This window comes from Dendrobates tinctorius, unplaced genomic scaffold, assembly GCF_039654945.1.
Source record: "Dendrobates tinctorius isolate UK_male_01 unplaced genomic scaffold, ASM3965494v1 ptg000033l, whole genome shotgun sequence".
In the NCBI taxonomy this organism is placed as follows: Eukaryota; Metazoa; Chordata; class Amphibia; order Anura; family Dendrobatidae; genus Dendrobates; species Dendrobates tinctorius.
In genome coordinates this window covers 16,844,233-16,850,232 of record NW_027361701.1, presented here as the reverse complement: position 1 = coordinate 16,850,232, position 6,000 = coordinate 16,844,233, and the positions used below count along the sequence as shown (strand labels likewise).

General features: G+C 51.8%; 1 protein-coding gene across 2 annotated transcripts in view; it reads left to right on the top strand.

The window, feature by feature from the left end:
* Nucleotides 1-3,189: 3,189 nt before the first annotated feature.
* The window catches only part of TXN2 (thioredoxin 2), a 139,709-nt gene continuing 136,898 nt past the window's right edge, over nucleotides 3,190-6,000 (top strand). The window contains exon 1 of one of the 2 annotated variants that reach the window (XM_073573003.1): nucleotides 3,190-3,363. The gene's annotated coding sequence lies outside the window, so the exon portion shown is untranslated. The remainder of the gene's footprint in view (nucleotides 3,364-6,000) is intronic. The other variant, XM_073573002.1, reaches the window with a different exon arrangement.

The window sequence follows — 6,000 nt, the reverse complement described above, 5'->3', positions numbered from 1 at the left end:
CAGGTACTATGTTCACTGCTCATGGGTGTCTGCCAGGCATGGATTCAGTGTGCTGCCTGAGGGTGCCGTGAAGCACTGATTCTGTGTGCTGCCCATTGGAGGCACCCGGGCACTGATTGTGTGCTGCCCATGGGAGGCTGCCAGGCACTGATTCTGTGTGCTACTTTTTGGAGGCTGCCAGGCACGGATTCTGTGTGCTGCCTATAAGAAACCTGCAGGCACTGATTTTGTCTGCTGCCCATGGGAGGCTGCCAGACACTGACTCTGTGCGCTGCCTGTGGGAGGCTGCCAGGCACTGATTCTATGTGCTGCCCTTGGGTGGCTGCCAGGCACTGATTTTGTGTTATGCCAGTGGGACGCTGCCAGGCAATGATTCTGCGTTATGCCCGTGGGCGGATGCCAGGCACTGATTCTGTGTGCTACCCGTGGGAGGCTGCCAGGCACTGATTCTGTGTGCTGCCCGTGGGAGGCTGCCAGGTACTCATTCTGTGTGCTGCCTGTGGGCGACTATCAGGCACTGATTCGATGCGCTACCAGTGGAAGGCTGCCAGGTATTGATTCTGTACTGCCTGTGAGCGGCTGCGAGGCACTGATTTTGTGTGCTGCTCAAGGATGCCTGCGAGGCACTGATTCTATGTGCCTTTCATGAAAGGCTGCCAGGCACTGATTTTGTGCACTGCCTATGGGAGGCTGCCAGACACTAACTCTGCGTGCTGCTCATGGATGCATGCCAGGCACTGATTCTGGGAACTGCTCATGGCAGGCTGCCAGTGACTTTCTCTGTGCGCTGCCTGTCGGAGGCTGCGAGACACTGACTGTGCACTGTTCGTGGGAGGCTGCCAGGTACTGATTCTGTGTGATGACTGTGGGCGGCTACCAGGCACTGTTTCTGTGTGCTGTAAGTGGGCAACTGCCAGGTACTGACTGTGTGCTGCCTTTGGGAGGCTGCCAGTCACAGACTCTATGCGTGGCCCTTGGGAGGCTGCCAGGCACGAATTCTGTGTGCTGCCTGTGGGCGGCATCAGCCACTGATTCTGTGTGCTGCCCGTCGGAGGCAGCCAGGCACTGATTCTGTGTGCTGCCCATGGGAGACTGCCAGGCACCGATTGTGTGTTACCCATGGGAGGCTGCCAGGCACTGATTCTGTGTGCTACCCATTGGAGGCTGCCAGGCACTGATTTTGTGCGCCATCCTTGAGAGGCTGCCAGGCACTGATTTTGTGCACTGCCCTTGGGTGGCTGCCAGTCACTAACTCTATTCGCTGCCCTTGGGTGTCTGCCAGGCACGAATTCAGTGTGCTGCCTGTGCGTGGCGTCAGGCACTGATTTTGTGTGCTGCCAGGCACTGATTCTGTGTGCTGCCCATGGGAGACTGCCAGGCACAGATTCTGTGTGTTACCCATGGGAGGCCGTTAGACACTGATTCTGTGTTTCCTGTCAGAGGCTGCCAGGCACTGATTCTGTGTGCTGCACATGGGAGGCTGCCAGGCACTGATTTTTGTGCCATCCATGAGAGCCTGCCAGGCACTGATTTTGTGCACTGCCCATGGGAGGCTGCCAGACACTGACTCTGTGCGCTGCCTGTGGGTGCCTGCCAAGCACTCTCTGTGGCCTGCCCGTCGTAGGCAGCCAGGCAGTGATTCTGTGTGCTGCCCTTGGTTGGCTGCCAGGCACTGATTCTGTTATGGCAGTGGAAGGCTGCCAGGCAGTGATTCTGTGTGTTGCACATGGGCGGCTGCCAGGGCACTGATTCTGTTTTATGCCCTTGGGAGGCTGCCAGGCTCCGATTCTGTGTTCTGCCCTTGGGAGACAGCCAGGCACTGTTTTGGTGTGCTGCACGTGGGAGGCTGCGGGGCACTGATTTTGTGTGCTGCTCAAGGATGCCTGCCAGGAACTGATTCTGTGTGCCTTTCATGAAAGGCTGCCAGGCACTGATTTTGTGCACTGCCCATGGGAGGCTGCCAGACACTGACTGTGTTCGCTGCTCATGAATGCCTGCCAGGCACTGATTTCGGGAACTGCTCCCGGCAGGCTGCCAGTGACTTTCTCTGTGCACTGGCCATCGGAGGCTGTGAGACACTGACTGTGCGCTGCCAGGCACTGATTCTGTGTGCTGTAAGTGGGTATCTGCCAGGTACTGACTCTGTGTGCTGCCCTTGGGAGGCTGCCAGTCACTGACTCTATGCGCTGCCCTTGGGTGTCTGCCAGGCACGAATTCAGTGTGCTGCCTGTGTGCGGCGTCAGGCACTGATTCTGTGTGCTGCTCGTCGGAGGCAGGCACTGATTTTGTGTGCTGCCAGGCACTGATGCAGTGTGCCGTTCATGAAAGGCTTCCAGGTGCTGACTTTGTGAGCTGCCTATGGGTGCCTGCCAGGCATGGATTCAGTGTGCTGCCTGAGGGTGCCATGAGGCACTGATTCTGTGTGCTGCCCGTTGGAGGCACCCGGGCACTGATTGTGTGCTGCCAATGGGAGGCTGCCAGGCACTGATTCTGTGTGCTGCCTATAAGAAACCTGCAGGCACTGATTATGTCTGCTGCCCATGGGAGGCTGCCAGACTCTTCTTACTCTGTGCGCTGCTCGTGGGCGCCTGCCAGGCACTGATTCTTGGCACTGCCCACCGCAGGCTGCCATTCACTTTCTCTGTGCGCTGCCTGTCAAAGACTACCAGACACTGACTTGCGCTGTGCGCTGCCCGTGGGAGGCTGCCAGGCACTGATTCAGTGTGCCGTTCATGAAAGTCTGCCAGGCACTGACTTTGTGCGCTGCCCATGGGTGCTTGCCAGGCACTGATTACGTGTGCTGCCTGTGGGAGGCTGCCACTCATTCTGTGCGCTGCCCATGGGAGGCAGCCAGGCATTGATTCTGTGTGCTGACGATGCCTTCTCCAAGTACTGGCCCCCCAGGGATGAATCTGTCCCTTCATCAAGTACTGGCCCCCCCATAGAGGAGCCGGTCCAGCACAAAACCACTGCTACACCAATGTACAACCTTCCCACAGTTCCCATTCATAGGTGGAGATATAACTTCCTTCTTTTCCTCAGTATCGCTACAGCCGCTCTTCCAAGATCCTCTGTGTAGTAGTGGGAGTAGTGTGAGGGGAGTGGCAGTCTCTGGGAGCTGCAGCCGCTCATTGGCTGAGCAACTACATGCTTTGATTGGCTGCCAGGCTGTAATTGGTCTGACGCTGATTGGGGCATCAGGGCAGCGTGGGGCAGGCTTAGAAGGTGGAAGTTGAAGGTCGCAGGGTAGGCGCGTGCTCATGCACCTTTTATGCAGTCACGCTAAGATGACGTCACGCGAGTCGTGTCACATGGCAGTACGTCATCAAGGTCCTTTTCTTCTAGCAAGTGACGGCTCTCAAGGTGAGTGCGTGTTTGGCCTGCAATGCTCATTGCTAGCTCTGTGTTCAGGGCAGGGGCGCTCTGGCATGTCTCCCGCTTTGTTCATGGAGGGTCCCTCTTTACAGTGTGCCCATGTCCGGACTCCTCAGCTGAGAGAAAATGACATGTGCGCAACTGTCTGTGTAGGTTCCCAAACCGTATGTGAAAAACGAAAGAACCTGACACTCAATGTAGTAGAAGGGGAATTGTTTTAACCCCCTAGTGACAGAGCCATTTTGCAGCTTAATGACCAGGCCAATTTTTACAATTCTGACCACTGTCTCTTTATGAGGCTATAACTCTGGAACGCTTTAACGGATCCCGCTGATTCTGAGATTGTTTTTTCGTCACATATTGTACTTCATGTTGGTAACATTTCTTCGATATGTCTTGTGTTTATGAAAAAAAACGAAATATGGCGAAAATTGTTAAAATTTTGCAATTTTCAAACTTTAAATTTTTATGCCCTTAAATCAGAGAGATGTGTCACACAAATTTCTTAAGTAACATTTCCCACATGTCTACTTTACATCAGCACAATTTTGGAAACAATTTTTCTTTTTGTTAGGAAGTCATAAGGGTTAAAAGTTGGCCAGCGATTTCTCATTTTTTGGACAAAATTTACAAAACCATTTTTGTTAGGGACCACATCGTATTTAAAGTCATTTTGAGGGGTGTACATGGCAGAAAATACCAAAGAGTGACACCATTCTAAAAACTGGACCCCTCAAGGTGCTCAAAACTACATTCAAGAAGTTTATTAACCCTTTTCGTTCTTCACAGGAACTGAAGCAATGTGGAAGGAAAAAGTTAACATTTAACTTTTTTTTGCAAAAAGATTAATTTAGAACAAATTTTTTTTATTTTCACAAGTGCTGGAAAAGACAATGAACCAAAAAATTTGTTGTGCAATTTCTCCTGAATACGCTGATACCACATATGTGGGGGTAAACCACTTTTTGGGCGCACGGCAGGGATTGGAACGGAAGGAGCGCCGTTTGACTTTTTCAACGCAGAATTGGCTGGATTTGAGATCTGATGCCATGTTGCGTTTAGAGAGCCTCTGATGTGCCTAAACAGTGGAAACTCCCCACAAGTAACTCCATTTTAGAAACTAGACCCCTTAAAGAACTTATCTAGATGTGTGGTGAGCACATTGAACCTCCAAGTGCTTCACAGAAGTTTATAACGTAGAGCCGTGAAAATAAAAAATCCTTTTTTTCCCACAAAAATTATTTTCTCGCCCCCAAATTTTTATTTTTACAAGGATAACAGGAGAAATTAGACCCCCAAAGTTGTTGTGCAATTTGTCCTGAGTACGCCCATACCCAATATGTAGGAGTAAACCACTCTTTGGGCGCACGGCAGAGCTCAGAAGGGAAGGAGCACCGTTTGACTTTTTCAATGCAGAATTGGCTGGAATTAAGATTGGACGCCATGTCGCGTTTGGAGATGCCCTGATGTGCCTGAACATTGGTAACCCCACACAAGTGACCCCATTTTGGAAACTAGACCCCGTAAGGAACTTATCTAGATGTGTGGTGAGCACTTTGAACCCCCAAGTGCTTCACAGAAGTTTATAACGCAGAGCAGTGAAAATAAAAAATAATTTTCTTTTTCTCAAAAATGATCTCTTAGCCCACTATATTTTATTTTCCTTAGGGTAACAGGAGAAATTGGACCACAAAAGTTGTTGTGCAATTTGTCCCGAGTAGGCCATATGTGGGGGGGAAACCACTGTTTGGGCGCATGGGAGAGCCTGGAAGGGAAGGAGTGCCATTTTGAATGCAGACTTTGATGGAATGTTCTGAGGGCATCATGTTGCGTTTGCAGAGCCCCTGATGTGCCTAAACAGTAGAAACCCCCCCACAAGTGACCCCATTTTGGAAACTAGACCCCCTAAGGAGCTTATCTAGATGTGTGGTGAGCACTTTGAACCCCCAAGTGCTTCACAGAGGTTTATAAACGCAGAGCCGTGAAAATAAAAAATCATTCTAAGGCTAGTTTCACACTAGCGTACGGGCGAGGTGCGGAGGGCTGCAGACTCTATGCAGCTCCGCCCACAGCCGCACCTTCTCCAGTAAGCTCCGCCTACTTCGGCATGCGTACCCTCTCTTTTGCATTAGGTATGCAGGCCGTGCCGATGTATGCGGATGCCTCCGCATGCGTCATTTTGACGGTGCAGCGACCCGCGTCGAACGCAACATGTTGCATTTTGGTGTGGTCGCCGCGCCGTCAAAACGTCACATGCGGAGGCATCCGCATACATCGGCACGGCCTGCATACCCAATGCAAAAGATAGGGCATGCATGCCGAGGTAGACGGAGCTGACGGGAGGAGCTGCGGCCGTGGACGGAGCTGCACAGAGGAAGTTTGCAGCCCTCCGCACCTCGGGCATACGCTAGTGTGAAACTAGCCTTACCCTAATTCTAAGGGTCTGTGCACACGTTGCGGATTTTGCTGCGGATCCGCAGCGGATTTGAACCTGCGAATCCGCAGCAGTTTCTGCTGCGTTGTACAGTACCTTCATTTTCTATGGAAAATGAAAAATGCAATGCACACGCTGCGGATTTTTTTGTGCAGATTTGCTGTGGTTTGAAATCCGCCACATGTCACTTT